The sequence below is a fragment of the Vanessa atalanta genome, chromosome 25 (assembly GCF_905147765.1).
Source record: "Vanessa atalanta chromosome 25, ilVanAtal1.2, whole genome shotgun sequence".
Taxonomy (NCBI): Eukaryota; Metazoa; Arthropoda; class Insecta; order Lepidoptera; family Nymphalidae; genus Vanessa; species Vanessa atalanta.
This window is the reverse complement of record NC_061895.1, coordinates 6005942-6024832: the sequence shown is the minus strand read 5'-3', so window position 1 is coordinate 6024832 and position 18891 is coordinate 6005942. Positions and strand designations below refer to the sequence as shown.

The 18891-nt window shown below is 33.9% G+C and overlaps 1 protein-coding gene and 1 non-coding gene across 2 annotated transcripts in view; one reads left to right on the top strand and one right to left on the bottom strand.

Moving 5' to 3' along the window:
- Positions 1 to 4306: 4306 nt before the first annotated feature.
- LOC125073694 (solute carrier family 41 member 1) overlaps positions 4307 to 18891 on the top strand; it is a 107921-nt gene continuing 93336 nt past the window's right edge. Inside the window, exon 1 of the mRNA XM_047684664.1 lies at positions 4307 to 4370. The gene's annotated coding sequence lies outside the window, so the exon portion shown is untranslated. The remainder of the gene's footprint in view (positions 4371 to 18891) is intronic.
- Positions 9941 to 10022, bottom strand: Trnal-aag. Its single transcript has one exon. It is a non-coding gene; the product is annotated as a tRNA-Leu (tRNA).

Below are 18891 nucleotides of genomic sequence, written 5' to 3'. Positions count from 1 at the left end.
CTACTTGATATCTAAATCTACAATAAAAAAAAAAAACAATTAGGAAAGAAAAATAAAAAGATTTGATAAGCAATTAATCGTGTTCTGAATGGTACCATTCAGCTTCCAAGTTGGATTCCAAAACCATAGGATAATGTTAAAAAATATCAACCGCACATAATACCCAACACGCCATCCGATTCAATGGGACTATTACGGTTTTCCATTGAAAGAGTTACTAACAAATATTTGTTGCGGATTGAAAATTGTTGCAATCGATAAATCAGTAGGTATTATGGACCTCTCGGCCCGAGGTTCATCAACGCCGCTGCCGCTCTCGGCCGCCTCCTTCCGAATGTGGGAGGGCTGGGATCGCTATGCCGGCGTCTTTATTCCGGCGTAGTGAGGTCGATGGCGCTGTACGGTGCTCCGATCTGGGTCGACGCCCTCACCGCTTACAATCGGGCCCTGCTGCGGAAGCCGCAGAGGGTCATAGCGGTGAGAGGCATCAGAGGGTACCATACGGTGTCGTTTACTGCGGCGACACTTCTCGCGGGCGATCCTCCCTGGGCTCCAGGTGGAGGTACTCGCGGAGGTGTACCGGTTCCGGGTCGAGACGAGGAACCGCGGCGACCGTCCAGGGTCAGCGGAGGTCGGGCGGATCAGGGCTCTAGCCCAGCAAGCCCTGATCGCCCGATGGCAGGAGGATCTGGAGTCACCCACGGCGGGCCTGGCGACAGTGGAGGCGATCCGTCCCCACTTGAGTCGCTGGGTCGAGAGGAAGAAGGGCATACTCACCTTCAAGATGATACAGGTACTTACCGGGCACGGATGCTTTGGTAAGTACCTGCACGGAATAGCGCGGCGGGAGGTGTCACCCTCCTGCCACGAGTGTGGTGCGCCAGTCGACACGGCGCACCACACCCTGAGTTAGTGTGCTGCGTGGGGGCCCCTGAGGCACACCCTGGCGGCAACTGTGAGCGGAGACCTCTCGCTGCCGAGCATCGTCAACGAAATGCTCGGTAGAGAGACGTGCTGGTCGGAGATGCGGTCCTTCTGCGAAAACGTGATGTCGCAGAAGGAAGCCGCGGAGCGGGAGCGGGAAGAGGATGCCGCTGCAGACCCGCTCCGCCGAAGACGACCGGGGAGGAGGAAGAAGCGCTACGCGCACCTTCTCCCCCCGCCTCAATAGGCATCGCAGGGACTAGGGGGGTCTCAGTACCCTGAGAACCCCCGCTAGGTTTTTTGGAGGCCCGCACAGGCGGGCCGACCGACAGGGCGTCACGGTAGCATGCGTAAGCGATCCCGTGGCGGCCGCCGAAAGACGGAGAGGGTACCGCTGGTTTTTTAGTGGGTAAACCCGGTACCATCACGTGGGGGATGCGCGTAAAGCGTTTTTCCAGCGAGAAAAAAAAAAGGTATTATGGACCAATTCGGTCTCTACCTTACTATTTACTAGATATCTTACTATTTTAAAACGTTGTTTCATAGCATAATGTATAAGGGCGAACAATTTAAATTAGTCTTTTAAATTAATTACTACTTTTATTGTGAAATGATGATCACAAAACTAATACTTTAACAGGCAGGCAGACAAATCAACCTACAGTTCACAAACTTGAGCTCTTACTAACAAACTTAAAGTAGCGTTTAAGTTCTGTCAAAATAAAATACACAGAACGGATTTAAGCATCAAATTACGAATTTAACTCATTACAGTTGTCACCTAAACGTTAAATAAGTTTATATGGGGCTGGGTAGATAACATGACATGGAATATGAGGAACAAATGGTCACAAATGGAGGAGGAAGATATCACCCTCGTGATAAAATAAGGACGAAAAGTCAAAGTTTGAAAAGGGAGGATGGAATCAATGAAATTTTAATCACATGGAGAATTCATGAACAAGAAATTATTGGAAACTATGTATAAAAGTGATTATGAAATTTATTGCATAGAAATGGACGGCATCTTAAATAAAGACTATTGATTTTTTTTATGATATAGATTGGCGGACGAGCATATGGGCCACCTGATGGTGAGTGACCACCCATAGACAATGGCGCTGTAACAAAATATTAATCATTCCTTGCATCGCTAATGCGCCGCCAACCTTCTGAAATAAGATCTTATGTCCCTTGTGCCTCTAGTTACACTGACTCAATCACCCTTCATACCAGAACACAACAATACTTAGTACTGCTGTTTGGCGATAAAATATCTGATGAGAAAGTGGTATCTACCCAGACGGATTTGCACTAAGTCCTACCACCAAGTAATCTTGTTTCATTAGTAAATTGAAACATTCGTTTCGATTAATCGATCATATATCCATAAATGTTTGTGTATACTGTATATTACATTACATTAACAGCCTGTAAATTTCCCACATATGTTGTTAAAAAACATAAATCTGAGTTACTTACGCTTTTATTCGTTTGTTACTTACTTCGTCTTACTTCTTCTTAATGCTAAATTTATCATCACCATACACTTAAACTTTTCGTAGCTTGCTTTGGGTTGCTTATTTCATGATGCTCCAATAATGTTTAGCGGATACACATTTAGCAGATTTCGATTCTTCTTTTCTATTAAATTTCTTTTCTAATTCTATTCAACTTTTCTCTCATGTTCAGGTTTAAGTGATTTAACCACTGGGTAACGATTTTGGGTCTAAAAATAAACATTAACAATAACCTAGTTACTTATCAGGTACAATAAATCCGTATCAAAAGAATGATTATCCAATAAAAACCGAATTTGCAAAAAAATGTTCTGAAATGTTTCCAGTAGTTTTCAAGATTAATAAAAGCACGTGAAAAAGTCCTCGCTGCGTGCGTGAGTTAGCGCAGTACAAGAAAGATCGATATAAGCTTGTATTAGGACTGGAGACAGAAATAGCCCCAGGGGTTAGGGTCAACACTGCAACTTCCACATCACTAGGCAGCCCGTAAACCGTTAAGCTTGACCTTATATTCTCAACCAAGTATAAGTTTCAATCCTGTGCATTTATCTGATATAAAAACTGTAGGTATAATATCTCAATACAATAATAGATTCAACAGGCAACATTTAGTAGTGTTAGATTCTATGCACAAAGATCAAAAGTCAGTTTAACATTAAAAAAAAATGTCTTTTTAATTATTTATTTTATTTTCAATAGGACAACAACAGTAGGTACAAGGTAAAATTATCTTGGCAAATGTTCTCCTATTTACAGGTAGTCTTACAATTTAATCTATATTAGATTGTACAATATGTATTAAAATATAAATTAAGCAAAATAAATGATTAGAAATAAGAATAATATATTAGTAATAAATTTTTTTACTATTATATAATAAATATATAATAAATAATAATTTACAAAAACAGAAAGAATAATATACAATAAAATTAGAAATGAGCACAAATAAAATTCTTTATTTTCCGATTGAACTTTCTCGAACATAAGTAGTGATGTGATAAAACCCCATGACATTTTTGTCAATTTATATATTTTTTCACCAAACGGTGACAAAAGATTACACAACATTGCAATACGTTTTGTTGGACAAGTTAGTCACCAATATGGATATATATGCCAAAACAGAAAAGTTTAAATGTGCGAAAAAGTAATTCCTGTTCGTTTTCAACATTCTATAAATACCACGTATTCTTTGCATACGAATATTTTAACGGGACTCCTTAAATGATAAAGTGTACAATATTCATTCTACCTTTCAATTATTCTACAAGAATTTTAATCCGTTTTTTCACGCATAATGCTAAAATCGAATGAATCTCAGCACGGTTGATTTGCCTCGGATCAAAATATACATAAAAAAAGGTTTAACGTTATGTCACGAAAATTCAATGAACGATTTTTATTGGACTTTGCAGATTATGTAGACAAAATGATGGCCGATCTTTATATTATGATGCATATATCACAGATTAACCTTTCAATTGTGAACCCCATGTAGATTTCAAGGGTGTCGGGTCCTTGCTTTTAAATTTTCCATTCACCCTTGCCCTTCTCAACGCGCATGCGCACTGAAACGCCCACGTAAAATGGCGTCAAATACCATAAAATGATAATGGTCTTATTCCACAATGATACCAATTTAACTAGTATTATGACATAATACGCGACCATTCAGTGGAGCATAATACGTTTTTCCAGTGCAACAAATTGATTAATAAAAAATATACAACGTCCAGTCGTTAGAGACCGGTTCGACCGTGTTGAAAAGTATCTTGTCTAAGTCGTGAAAGGGTCATGTTATGCTGGCATCAGCTGTTTTCGAAAAATCGAATGTCTAATAAGAATTTTCATTCGGGCCGGCAGTTTGACGTCAGCTCTTAAACAGTGCGGACGAAGTGAATATATAAAACCAGCTATGTAATGGTGAGTGTTGGTGATAGTGCAATGTAGATGATCATAGTGCATTTATTAAGGAATGCCAAAGTGTGCTTCGTTTAGTGAATGTTGTGTGTAGTTTAAATTTTTCTTATTGTATGCACTTAGGTTATGTTATCTGTTGGAAAAATCTAGTGATTTTTATGTTAAAATAACTTTTCCCCACGTGTTTTTGTTTTTAAATGGGGATATACAGCAGTCGGGTGTCTGGCTCAGTGATTAATGATCGAATACAATGTGGCGTGACTCGTTTTAAATATCGATTAATTTAGGTTAAACGATTTAACTGAACTGTTACTGATTTTAATATCGATACAGTTAAATATACGCGATCATTTTATTCTTAACGTAACAAATTTATCAAATATTAATTTTTTTATTTATTTACCGTGAACTCTTACTATATATATTTAATCATTTTTTGTTGATAATTAATATTAGACATAAAACTAACCGCTTGACCTATACGAATTCTATTTATCGATATCGGTCAATATTTGTTATTTTATTATTAAATTATGTTATTAATTAAAATAAAAGGAAAATTTTACATTTAATCCGTTGGCTATTAAAACTTTATATATTATAATTTTCCTTATATAATATAAATTATTATCAATAATATTTTGCTATAGTTAAACGAATGACAACTATAAAAATACTCGTTAAAAAATCACTCATAAAAGATTACGGTAAAATACAATTTGTTTCAATAACTTCATGGTCCAGATTCCTTTGAACTGAATACTTGCAATCCTTAGTGCAAAGATAAAAAAAGATAGATTTTTAGTAGCATTAAAATAGTATCGTTTATGAATTTTGTGCAGAATGGTATCTTTGTCCTTCAATATAAACATTTAATGTGGACCATTATTTTACCTTTGCAAAGCCGGGATAGGTAGCTAAAATAAAAGTGTTTGACGTGCGTTTACATTGTTTTGTAAAACAAAATTCGCACGTGACATTAGCGAAATAATCTGTGCCTATCAGGCACACATAAGGAATTGGTGGTGTGGTGGTCAAGTGACTGATTTTTGTGAAAATGATTTGTTCTATGTGGTTGCAAATATATATTACATTTCGGTTTTATATTTTGGAACGTTTTGTATGGATTAAATCGCGTGAAGCATCCGCAAGAATGTTAGAAGCATTTCGATTATTTTAAAGGAACATTAACAGATCTCCCCTAATCCAATTTCTATTTACTTGTGTATGGTTATAGAATAGGTTTATTCTCCTAGAAGACAGGACGAAGAAGTAATTCACTTACTTATGGTTTGGAACAAATATATTTATATTTACAACTCGATAAGTTACCAGACCTGGCTTTGCAAAAACATTTATATCATAAGATGTATCATAATATTGGTCGATATTTTTTTTTCTGAAAACTTAAACAATCTTATATCATCATACAATCATTCATACACAAAATCTTAACGAATTATGTACCTAAACCTTTCTTATGAAGCACTCTTTAATTCATTAGTGAAAACAATTTAAAAATTTGTTTAGTAGTTATTAAGGTTATCACGTACACGCGGCGGGAGGACTTTATTTTATAATATGTAATGATATATCATACATTTTTTAAATGGTTTTATTATATAAATAGATGTCGGTGTATTATTTGTAATATTATTAAACAAACACGCAAGTATGCTCACGTTATTACCAGCCATATCAAGTTGTGTCTCGAACACTTAGAATAATCTAGAACAATATTTCCACGCGGAACAACCGTGAAATACTTAAATCAAAAACATAACGTCTAAGTTAGTTTTTACATAAATATCTTTAAAGTAATTAAGATTCCAAGGATAATTAACTTATTTTTATTGCATTGAAATAATGAAAAATTATGATTGAAGATTTGGAGATATATCTTTTTAGGTGCAATGGTCGTAATTGGTCGTGGTCGTCAGCTCTGCCCAAATTGTTCTTGCTTGTTTTCTCACTGGCATTCGTGTAGTTAGATTACCTGCCCCGTAGGATCTGCCGCGTTCTTTGGTGCTTTTGGCTTTCCCTTAAAATAATGCCTGTATTTTGACACACTTTTACACCTATATGTGAGTCAGGAAATCGGTATTTATATAAAAATTAGTTTTATTGTATGGTTAGCTTCGATCATTATAATTATTGAAAATTTTGGGAAATAATATATTATTTTATTTTTTGTATTGATAACAAACTAAAGTTAGTCAAAATCTACTCAACAGAAAAAAATATATAAATCGATGTTTCCCTTAGGAGGAAAAGGATTTTTTTAAAAAAAAGAAAGAATAATAGCAATGCCCTTATTAAGAGCATTTATGACGGATACAAAAATTTTACAATTCAATGTAATTTTAATGCTTTTTTACCCACAAAAATGAGTAAGTTATTTAAAAATTATGTAAACACCACAAAAAGTAGCAGATTGCTCTTTTTTTTTTTTTAAAGTATAGTAGCAAGGCCCCAAATTTATTAAGAAATAGCATTAATTGCTATTTAATATTACATTACATTAGCAGCCTGTATTTCCCACTGCTGGGATAAGGCCTCCTCTCCAATTGAGGAGAAGGTTTGGAGTATATTCCACCACGCTGCTCCCATGCGGGTTGGTGGATACGTATGTGGCAGAAGTCCTGAGAGCAGCTCCACCAAGCATGGTAAGAGAGGAGAAGTAGATGCGTTTTTGAAAACAATTCCACGGCCTCTTCTATTCCTGTAGATCATGTTCATCACAGAGCTTTTATCAAGTAAAAATCCCATAAAACCTGATTCTCCTCCAGAGTATCGTAATTCGTAATGCGTTCTTACATCGATTTCTGTATATATAATAACGCTTTATAAAAGGAAGTTTGCGGTACTTCTGTCAATACAACCTCTTCGAGTAACTATGTAAAGTCAAGACCAGGAGATAAATATTATAATGACATATGCATGCATTTTGTTTAAATGCTTAAGTCTCTATACTAATATTACAAACGCGGAAGTCTGTTTGTTACGCTTTGACAGCCAAACCACTGGACCGAATTTGATGAATTTTAGTATAAAGTAAATTTGAAGATCAAGGAAAAAGACATTTATACCTAAAACCTATGACCGCTGCCCCTAAAACGTGGGCTAATCCAAAGCCGAAAACTAGTATTTTATTTTTTGATTTATTGATGTTGTATGATATGGTAACATAAATAATCGAACGCTTTAATTAGTGCATATAGTGTTAGTCCGTCTATCAATCTGTTCACTGACACACGTGTCACGGTAGATTAGATACAATCAATACTGATTTCAAAGGAGTAACGGTAGAAATCATTTGTCCGTTACTCGGGGTTACAGAACTCTAATTTTTTTTGTTATTTATTATTGGGCAATTGGTCACAGGGATGTGGTCACTACTATAGATAAGAACACTATTAAAAATACTCTTTGGGTAAATGTTTTAGGGTTTTGAAGACCTATTAATTAGTCCAACTTACTTTAATACATTTCTCTCAATGATTTCCAAGTTATTTTCTTACGTTTATCAAAATCAATTATAGTTTTCAATGGAAAATAATTATAAAACGATTATAGTTTTTTTTTTTAAATGAGTTATTTAGATTAAATTAATGTAATATTTTTAAGCACATTATCTTTAATTTTATCCAACGATAAATGGATCAAACAAAAACTAGGGCTGACTATACTGACATCTTCATCAATCTTAATTCAAAAAGAAAAGACTTAATATGAATTTCCACGATTCTTCCTATCTATATATAGGTATACCTAGCCCTCTTTTTGACAGTGTTATAGTATAATCCCGGGATTCAGTATTTCATTTCTTCTGCCTATAATTTTGGGCGCTTTAATCCTTATTAGGAATACGGGCTCTCTCCATGTTAAATTTCATTACAATCAGCTCAGCGGCTTAGTCATCATGAGGTCACAATTAGAGGGAATCAATTTAGTATTTATATTGCGTCTGGTAAATTAGACTTACAGTAACTTACTAACTTGTAAACTTCGCACTGCTGGGCTAAGGTTTTATTCCACTCTTTTAAGAAGAGTGCTTGAAGCATAAACTTTATTGGAATATCACCACCACCAAGCATCTCATCATCGTCATCAGTAATTAGTCTCATATTTTTTTAATTTTTAATGTAATGTTAGGTACATATGGTTAAATAAAATGTATCCGGTATATATTTGTTAAAGCTATACTTTTTAATCTATTTAGTTCAAATTTAACGGTAAATTATACAATTAACAGACGACGGATATTGATAACGAATTAAATCATTTAATAGCTCATTAATGTGTACTTCTTTGAAACAGTAATGCTTTAATTATGAATTTATCGTATTATATTAATATAAGTATTATTTATACTTACATACAAAATAAAATATTTTTACGTTGTTGCAGAAATGGAAATGTCATGTTAAGGAGAGTCTAGTGAAAATTATAGTATAAGAGAATACATATATTGGTTGAAGAACTGTGAAAATAAAAAGCATAAATCTTAATTTGTAAAGGATTCTACAAAAGTTTATTTTTAAGAAAATTATCGATTTACATTGACGATTTCTTTAAAATTTTATTAAGCATATGAGGCTTTTATCCAGTTGTCAGAATAAATTTTGGCCGTTAGTTGAAATAACAGCATAGCTTTAAAACGCAATAATTGTCGTTTTATAATGTAATAAATGTCGATCCCGAAAAATATTTTGTCAAATAAAAATAAAGAGAGAGAAGAGATGCCCCAGTGGTTAGAACGTGTGCATCTTAACCGATGATTTCGGGATCAAACCCAGGCAAACATCACTGAATTTTCATGTGCTGTGTTTATAATTCATTTAGTGCTCGGCGGTGAAGGAAAACATCGTGAGGAAACCTGCATGTGTCTTATTTTAACGAAATTCTGCCACACGTGTATTCCACCAACCCGCATTGGAGCAGCGTGGTGCAATATGCTTCAAAACCTTCTCCTCAAAGGGAGAGTAGGCCTTAGCCCAGTAGTGGGAAATTTACATTCTGTAAATGAAATAGAAATTTTTGGGAGTTCCACGAAAACACTTATTTTTAAATAAACGACGTGTCGATTAAACTTTCGTAAAAATATAGAAAAGTTATACAGTTTTTAGTGCAAAAAGTGATCGATATTGAATTGGATTTAAAGCATACTCGAACAGCTGGTCAGTAGAGTTTTACAAAAAGACGTCGATGACAAAATCAAATCATTATATTCTATGATAGTGAATTACAACCTGAAAGCCGTTTTTAATCCCTGAAAATTTTAAATCCTAAATTAAAAGTTTTAAATCCTGAATTAAAGCATCTAGATAAGTATGACTTACTGTTACTAGTGAGAGTAAATAATGTTGATTTTATTAAATAACCCTTACAAAAATGTCATATGTGAAAAAGCAAATTTAAATATTTGCTTTTCAAAAATATCAGGCGCTTATAAATGTTTACCAAATGTATTATATATTTCATTAGAACTACATTATTAAAAATATAATATTTTTATAATATATTAGAATAAAGTGAATTAAATAATAATAAATACATGTAAAAAAGGATCTTGGCAGCGGTGGGATTCGAACCCACGCCTCCGAAGAGACTGGTGCCTTAAACCAGCGCCTTAGACCGCTCGGCCACGCTACCACTTATCAGAGTATCCGAAATTGCTCTATGTTATTTAAACATACTTGTAAATGATAATATTTTTGTATAAGTGTCTCAATTTTTGATTTTATGGACGTAATTTATTAAACGTATTCAATAATTATTGTTACTTTGCTGACAAGTATCAATTGTTGTTTAACGTACACGAGTTATATAATTTATTTTTATATTTACCATTAAATCTTTCTTTATTTCATATTATAAACTGTATTTAAAAAGAAAAAATGTAATATATATTTTATTAGTGAAGAATTTTAAAAATAAATAAAAAAACATAAATCGTATTTGATATTTATAGTCCATAGAGAAGGTTTTATTTTTCAAAATACAATAAAAAAGTTTGGTAGATTTTATATATGGTAATACTAGAATTTTTTAATGTCGATTTGCATACATTCTAGCGAAAAATTATTTTTTAACGTTGAAGTAAATATCTCCTGAATATTATAAAAAGGAATGACGTTTATAGTTGTATGTTAATGTTTCATATAGCAAAAAATACGAAAACAATGACAGCACTCTCTTTTACGTTTTTAACGAGTTTCACCGTCATTCAGACTTATCAAAGACGTTCTGAAACGGTATGGCGTTTGTATTCTGGTTTACCCGTCAAAGAATTTCTAAACGTTTAATGTTTTACTCGTCCTAGATATTTTTAGAGTTGTGTATCTTCAAAAGAAATCCCTTACATTGCTCTGGGGATCAATTCAACGAATATAAAACGGTTAGACAAGTTCTCGATTGTTTTACAATTAGTTGCCGAACAGTTCTCCTGTATGTTACACGTATACTCTATTTCAATCACTCGAAGAGAAAAGCCAAATAAACAACATTTGACAGCAAATTGACGCGATACCATTGGTCGAGAGCTTGATTAATCTATGTCATTCGCTATGGATTTGAGAAAAAATTGCGTTTTGAACGTTGAAGGAAACTGTTATCGGAATTTTGGAAGTAAAATTAAAGTGGATATAAGTAGTTGAGTGTATTAGTGTTGTATTATAAATAAAGATATATTATTACTATATATTTAAAGAAGCATTGCATTTCATACATTGACTGTCAAAAGTGTATTATCGGTTCCGAAAGAAATACCTAAATTTAATATAAGTAAAGTTTAAAGTTGTTTTTTGATCTTTCGAAGTAGAGAATTACAGAGCTCCGTTTCCGTGACCGAATCTATTGGATATCCGAAATAAATATCCATCCCTAATATTAATCGAAAACGATAAAAACCTTTATCCCTAACTTTATGCAAAATATTCCTGATTAATAACACTACCGAGGTACTGTATATACATAAGATATATATCATTTCTTTAATAGCTCATGGACATTCTTGTATAGCTAACGAGTTGTTAAAGCTGTCTCAGTGTTTACATAATTCTGAATGATCCAGAGTAAGACAAAATGAGATCTTTTATGCGAAACATTCAACATTTGTTTGACACGACTCATTCGCAATTATATTTTTGTTGTAAAATAGTTTAATTATAACGCTTGTGTTTATTTGAGCTACATAAAAACGTTTTAGTCGGTAATTAAAAAAAAATCAAGTTGTTTATTTACGATATTAATACTATTTCGATTTTGTTTCACAATTTTTTAAAACGTTTAGAAGTAATAGAAATAAATAAATAAAGTGTAATATTCCTCCTCCTAAATTATGTATGACCAGATTTTTAAATTGAAATCAGCATAACACCTAGAGAACCTTCGGGTTATTTATATAAGAATTCATACTCCTCTGTGCAACCAGTTACTGTGCAATATTTATTTCTTTTCTTCTTCTTATATAATAATAATCTTTCTTTTGTAAATCTGTGAGGAGAAAGATCTTGAGTTTTACTGAACAGGGGACCAATATTACTAACTTATATGATACGTTCCCGATTCTCACAAAAATTAACATCAGCTTAAACGTAATAGAGGACTATTTTACTTTACTTGGTGGTAGGATTTTGCGCAGGCCCATCTGGGTAGGTACCACCCACTCATCATATATTCTATCGCCAAACAGTAGTACTTAGTATTGTTGTGTTTCGGTTTGAACAATGAGTGAACTACAGGCACAAAGGAGATAACATTTTATTTCCCAAGATTGGCAGCACATTAGAGATGTAAAGAATTTTTAATATTGCTGACAGCGTCATTTTCTATGGGCGGTGGTGACCACTTACTATCCTATGTGCTCGTTTACCGACGTTTGTATATATGTGTATACTAAAAAAAAACAACTTTACTTATTTATATCGGTAGTCGTTATGATCCCGATTATATTCCGAGCCAACTTCGACAGAACTGGACAGGGAAATGGCTGAACGCAACGATAAAGTGTCGATTTGTTACTAGACTCAGATCTGTGACACTTATCTCTGCAAACACGGGGCATAGAAGGTGTGAGATATGCGCGGGGCACATTATTGGTAACGCGCAATCGAGCAAAGTCAGCGACGTACTCTATTAAGGAGGGATTAGAATTTTATCACGCTGTTCCAACGCGGGTTAGTTGATGTACATGACGTGACAGAATTTTCACCACTAAGATCGAGATGGTTTTAATTAACGCAAATTAATCGTATAAAAACTCACCGGAGCTGAATATATGGTTATTCAAACTTGCAATCCTCGGTTAACAACTCCATTATTAAACAATTTATAATATATATAATAAAACTATTTATTTTATATATTGCTGTATAAATATAATTCTTTGTTTTTATGTGATTATTGTCTAGAAATAAACCCACGACCTACTATTGATTTGTATACAATTTGGCATAGTGACATAGATTCGATAGTTGACCTTCCTTAATTAAATTACCTGTTCCGTATGGCTTCTTGTAAATGTTCGTATTCTTAAATAAAAACAAAGAAGAATGCCCACAAATGTAAGAAAATCAAGGCATTCGAAAATATTTCATTGTAACATAGAAATGTATTTTTATTTAAAAAAAATATAGATATTTATATAACTTTCTTTTTCCTAGGTGTCTTAAAAATATATCAACTCATATAAAAAAAGTTAGCTCCGTAGAATAAGAGGAAATGGTTCTAATTCATTGCAAGTTAATAACAAGAGATGTATCTTGAGATCAAGTCGGAACGAAGTTGCTTTCTCTGTATATATATATATATATTTGTTAAATGACAGACATTACATTGCATAACATTAACAGCCTGTAAATTTCCCACTGCTGGGCTAAGGCCTCCTCTTCCTTTGAGGAAAAGGTATGGAGCATATTCCACCACGCTGCTCCAATGCGGGTCGGTGGAATACGAATGTGGCAGAATTTCGTTGAAATTAAACTCATGCAGGTTCCCTCACGACGTTCAAATTCAGTGGTGTTTGCCTGGGTTTGAACCCGAAATCATCGTTTAAGATGCACTCGTTCTTTTTGAAAATAAGTCAATAACAAGAAATATAAATTGTTATTAAAAATAGAGAGAGACCGTGCGAAAGAGAGGGAAAAGTGTCAGAGCCTCAGAGCCACAAAGACATCGCATACCAGACATTCGATAGTTCTTGAAAAATCAATAAAATCGCAACTGTAAGTCATTAAAGAGTAAAATAACCGTACGATTAAGAATCTTATGTACTACATATCTATGTAAGCTCGTCTGATACATTAATTTCAATATTTATAACCCTACTGTCTCGTAATTATCAAGCGTTAATTCGTTGATTGTGATAAAATTTGATACCAAGATTTTGCAGGTACAAAAGAATAATAACGCAATACAGTTTTATCGTTATTATCTTAAATAGATATAAGCTAAATAATTTTTAACACACCTACGAATAAATAGACACCGAAACACTAAATATTTCTTTCTAATTATAGCCTATGGCCCAGTGGTTAAAACGCGTGCATCTTAATTTATGTTTATAATTCATCTCGTGCTCGGCGGTGAAGGAAAACACCGTGTGGAAACCTGCATGTGTCTAATTTCAACGAAATTCTGCCGCATGTATATTCCACCAACCTGAGTATGCTCCAAACCTTCTCCTCAAAGGGAGAGGAGGCCTTAGCCCAGCAGTGGGAAATTTTAAGGCTGCTAATGTGAATGTGAAAAAATAGTCCGGGTCTTTGCTTGCGTTTTAGGGGTTTCTTCATGTGTTACGTATTACTTCGTGCGAAATTTCATCAAATTGGAATCAGTGGTTTGGTCGTGAAATAGCAACAGACATACAGACACAGACACTTTAGCATTTATAATATTAGTATAGATCAAGAAGGGAAAAAGCACTGTTGTGTTTGAAGGAACTAGTGAATTTACAGGCATAAGGGACTTTAGTTCCCATTGTTACTAGCGCTTTGGCGGTAAGAGATGTTTAGTATATCTTATAGTGTTAATGCGGTGGTGACCACTTAACATGTCTTGTGCAAAGTCGTACCACCAAGTAAGATCTTTAATATTGCTATAAATTTCTGTGTCACACGAACTGTTTCAATTACATAAGTACAAAAAATACTAAATGTTAAATAAATGAAGATGACTATGAAACAAAAATATATAAATACAGTACAATCTAAGTACGCGTGGAATCGTAGCAAGGATGTTCGCTGCGTTTTCTCGTTGAATCGTAATTTCGATTCTCTAGGCTAAAAATAAACCAGTCGTCCTCTTACGAGCGGAGGCAATAGCATTTTAGTATATAATTTTATTGGTTTTACTTTGTGGAGGCTCGCGCGTCTATATCCCGTACATTATTTATTCTACCATTATTGGTACTTTATATTAGGTAGTTGTATTTGAAGCCTTTAGATACTTAGGTGCTTTTACTAACTGTGAATAACATCATTGTAAATCTGTTTATTTACAAAGAGCAACTATGCGAGTTACTTACCTTTTTTTTCTCGTTGGATAATGCTTTTCGAAACGGTGGTAGTGTTTATAATATTGACGATTCTAAAACGCTTCTATAAATACATTTGATTTGATTTGTTTTTCAATATATTTGTCTGCCTTATTGGTCTAGTGTTTCGATATGAGGCCACAGATCCCGATATGAGGCCGATAAAAAGTTATTGGGTTTTGGCAGGCCGGAATCTGGAACTCCAGTGACTCGGGGAGCATGTAAGCCCTACGACTGAACTCTTTCCGGTCGTGTTCACGTGTCATGGGATTATGATTATAAATGATGCGCCAACTAATATATACTTGGCGGGGCATGGATGGTGTATTCAAGATATAATGCCCCATGTACCTTTACTTATATTGAAATATAGAAATGTGTCCTGCAACCGACGTCAGCTCCAACAGCCAATCATAAGGGAAGGCTGGCTGACTACGCAGGGCATATTGTAGTGCACGGTTGTGTGCAAACATAGGTCCACTCTTTGTTCCCTCGCTCTATATAGAGTGTTTAGGTCTTGCAGTTAAGATTCCACATTTCCGATTGAAAATTATATTAAAACATCAATCCATATCCTAGCCCACCTATCTACCTAGGATACGAGTCTTATACCAAGTTTAGAACCTATATATTTACCTATAATTGTACTTATGTAAGAAATATAAAATAAAACCATGAAGTTTAATATTTACAGCATCATAAAAGACCAACGCGGTAAATGTTTCACATCACATATGTATAGCTTAACAGCTCCATAAATATAATTTACAATAAATTTTATAAATATGTATGTATGTAAAGATGGAAATAGAAAAGGTATCATATTAAAATAAGTACATACTTAACAGCACTTAACATTAAGATTTTAATTATTGTTTTTATTTACGTCAATTAGTTATATAAATAGAATACTATATACTAGTGATCGTATATTTTAAGATAAGTGTTTGTTTTTGTTCGTTTTCTTTGCGTTCACTCAACGTTCAACCAATTGAACGGAACTCTTGTAAAATCTTCGGTAGTGACCCATACAACTTCTTACTAAAGACATTTTTTTTTATGGCATTGGTTGACAGACGAGCATATGGGCCACCTGATGGTAAGTGGTCACCACCGCAAATAGACAAAGGCGCTGTAAGGAATATTAACCATTCCTATGCGCCACCAACTTTGGGAACTAAGATGTTATGTCCCTTGTGCCTGTGATTACACTGGCTCACTCACCCTTCTAACCGGAACACAACAATACAGTGTACTGTTATTTGATGATGAATATTGAATATTATGTAGATGAAATCTTTATAATATTCTCGATGCCCACTAAAAACTTGAGTTAGTCGTATCCTCCTGTGCCATGTTTCGCTGGTGGTTTGGTGGAGTTCGCTTAATCTTGAAATTCTTTGGTTCTTTGGCTGAATTGGGTTCGTGAAGTGCCAATAATCATCTATCTGTCTATTATAGATCTCTGTCATTAATTTGTTTAAATAAAAAAATGTGGTTATTTTTAATGTTTGAGCTTGGTATATATTCCTTGACCATTTAACAGATTGTAATAAAACTTCAGCGACGTTTTTTGACCCAAAAAATATGTAAAATATTAATCTAAGGTAAACGGTGTCTTAGATTGACTAATTTTTAGCAAAGTATAATAATTAATTCGATAATATTTTTTTATCTAAATATGCGGGATTAGGTGATAAGTATTTGCGTGAAGGTATCACGTTATGCCAGAAATTTCAACGTAAGGAAGCACGCAAATCATGTCTGGTTAAATGCATTACACGCTAATTATGTGTAGTAAAAACAATTGTTATAACATGTTTTTATGACTTCAATAAGTGTGTAATAAATATAGTAAATAAATAAAGTATTGAGAAAATGAGTCATTTTTTTTTTAATACACATTTACTAATAAAAAATATGAAAAAAAAGATGTAATGTATTTGCGCTGAACATGTTTTTGTGTATATGTACAAACACATGGAGCACACTCATAAACCAATTTGTTCAGGTGCTGTATGGTTTTATGTATTTTCCGAGTGTTTCACGTGAGAGTGAACCCAACTACCTACCAAATTCCAATCTGAAACTGAGAATATCGCAACAGGAAAACTGACTAAGTCAGCTATTTATAGAATCAAGGTCAGGCTGGCTTACGTGACATTTTACTTGGTGGTAAGGTAAAGAGGTGGCTTTGTTGGACCGACAGGGTAGGTACCAACCACTAAGCAATAATTAGTACTGCTGTGTTCTAGTTTGAAGAGTCTGTGAGCCAGTAACTAGACGCACAAGCGACAAACGATCTTAGGTCCCAAGTTGGCGCATTGGCGATGTGAGAAGGGGTTAAAATTTCTTACGGCACCAATGTCTATGGGAGTGGTGACCATTTGCTTTGGAGGATTGAAAATTTCATCAAGCGTGGTAGAATTAGCTCTATTTCAGAAGAGATGTGGTCTTCGCTCAACAGTGAGACATTTACAGGTTGATACTGTTAGTGTTATTCAATTTTATTAAGGAGTGATCGTGTCCGTCTAACTTTAAACACAAAGGACATTGATGATATAAGCGATATTTTACATATCTGGCAGTGGTGAGCACTTACCATCAAATGGTCCATTTGCCTTTACTAAATAAAGTAAAATTAATAATGAAAAAAAATATATTGTATTTGGTACCTAATTTATTCCTAATATTTTGTTAAGGAAAAATTGATTCAAAAATGGATACGCGATTTATTCACCAGTGTTACATGATATGAATATCTTAAGACATATTAAACCAGGGTATTTACTTCGTTCATGTTCAGTTTATGCTGGAACCCGTTTACATTGCGACAAGATGATAATGACTTTAAACGGTAAAGTACACTCATTCATAAAATTAGTTTTTACGTCAAACGATTTATTGATTTTTTGACGAAAATATGAATAACGCTACTACCATTTGGAAGGACATCAAAATAGGGTTCTTTTGGACACGGAGAAATATAATTATTGAAATAAGCGTAGACAAATCACTTTAGTAAATTTTTTCTGTATTTTATAAGGAATAAAATTTTTTTCTTTGTGTTAACATGGCTTAGAATCAATAGAAAAAGTTCGAAACGTGCGATTTCAAATATTCTATCCGTGTCTTAGAATTGTCTAATAATAATTATGGCCGACAGAAGAAACATAGATAAAATTGATTATTTTTTCAAATTACTACTTTTTACAATATGACGAAGCCTGAAGTATATACGTGCCACGTCGAATAGTACCCAACGCATCACAATTCAAATTCTTAAGGCCAAAAAGAACTAGCCCTCCTGTCTGTCAAGACAATTGGTATATTATTTAAATTATTTACATAATATCTTTTATATACCCTTACAAAGGTAAAATTAAGGTTTAATCTAATTATATTTATTTGTAAATAATAATATGTACATACATTTTATAACGCATACAATCCATATTAAGGTATCTGTCCATACTAATACAAGATTAGCGCAATACGTGCCCCACATAAAAATACGTGGGGCTGTTAGTCAAACATGCGTTTACTAAAATATCTTTTTATCTTAGAAATGAATTAAAATTATGATGAATTAAAGTTAGTTTTAATTATTAGAGCAGTTTAAATGAATTTATTTACGAGACAAACACATGTGAGCCAGAGTTACTACAGGCATAAGGGACATAACATCTCAGTACCCAAGGTTGGTGGCGCAATGGCATTGTAAAGAATGTTTAAAATTCCTGCGGGCCCAATTTCTATGGGCGGTCGTGACCACTTACCATCAAGTGGCCGATTCGCACGCCCGCCTACAAATAACATATATATTTTTTTAATGTTGTCATGAATCTGTTACATAGATAGTAACTTTTGCTTGGAAAGCGCGCTTAACGACCTTTATCACAAATAAAATTGATATTTATATCAATTTATTTATCTTTTTTGCGGAAATTTGAAGAAAACTAACAAACATAACTTACCTTTTTATTG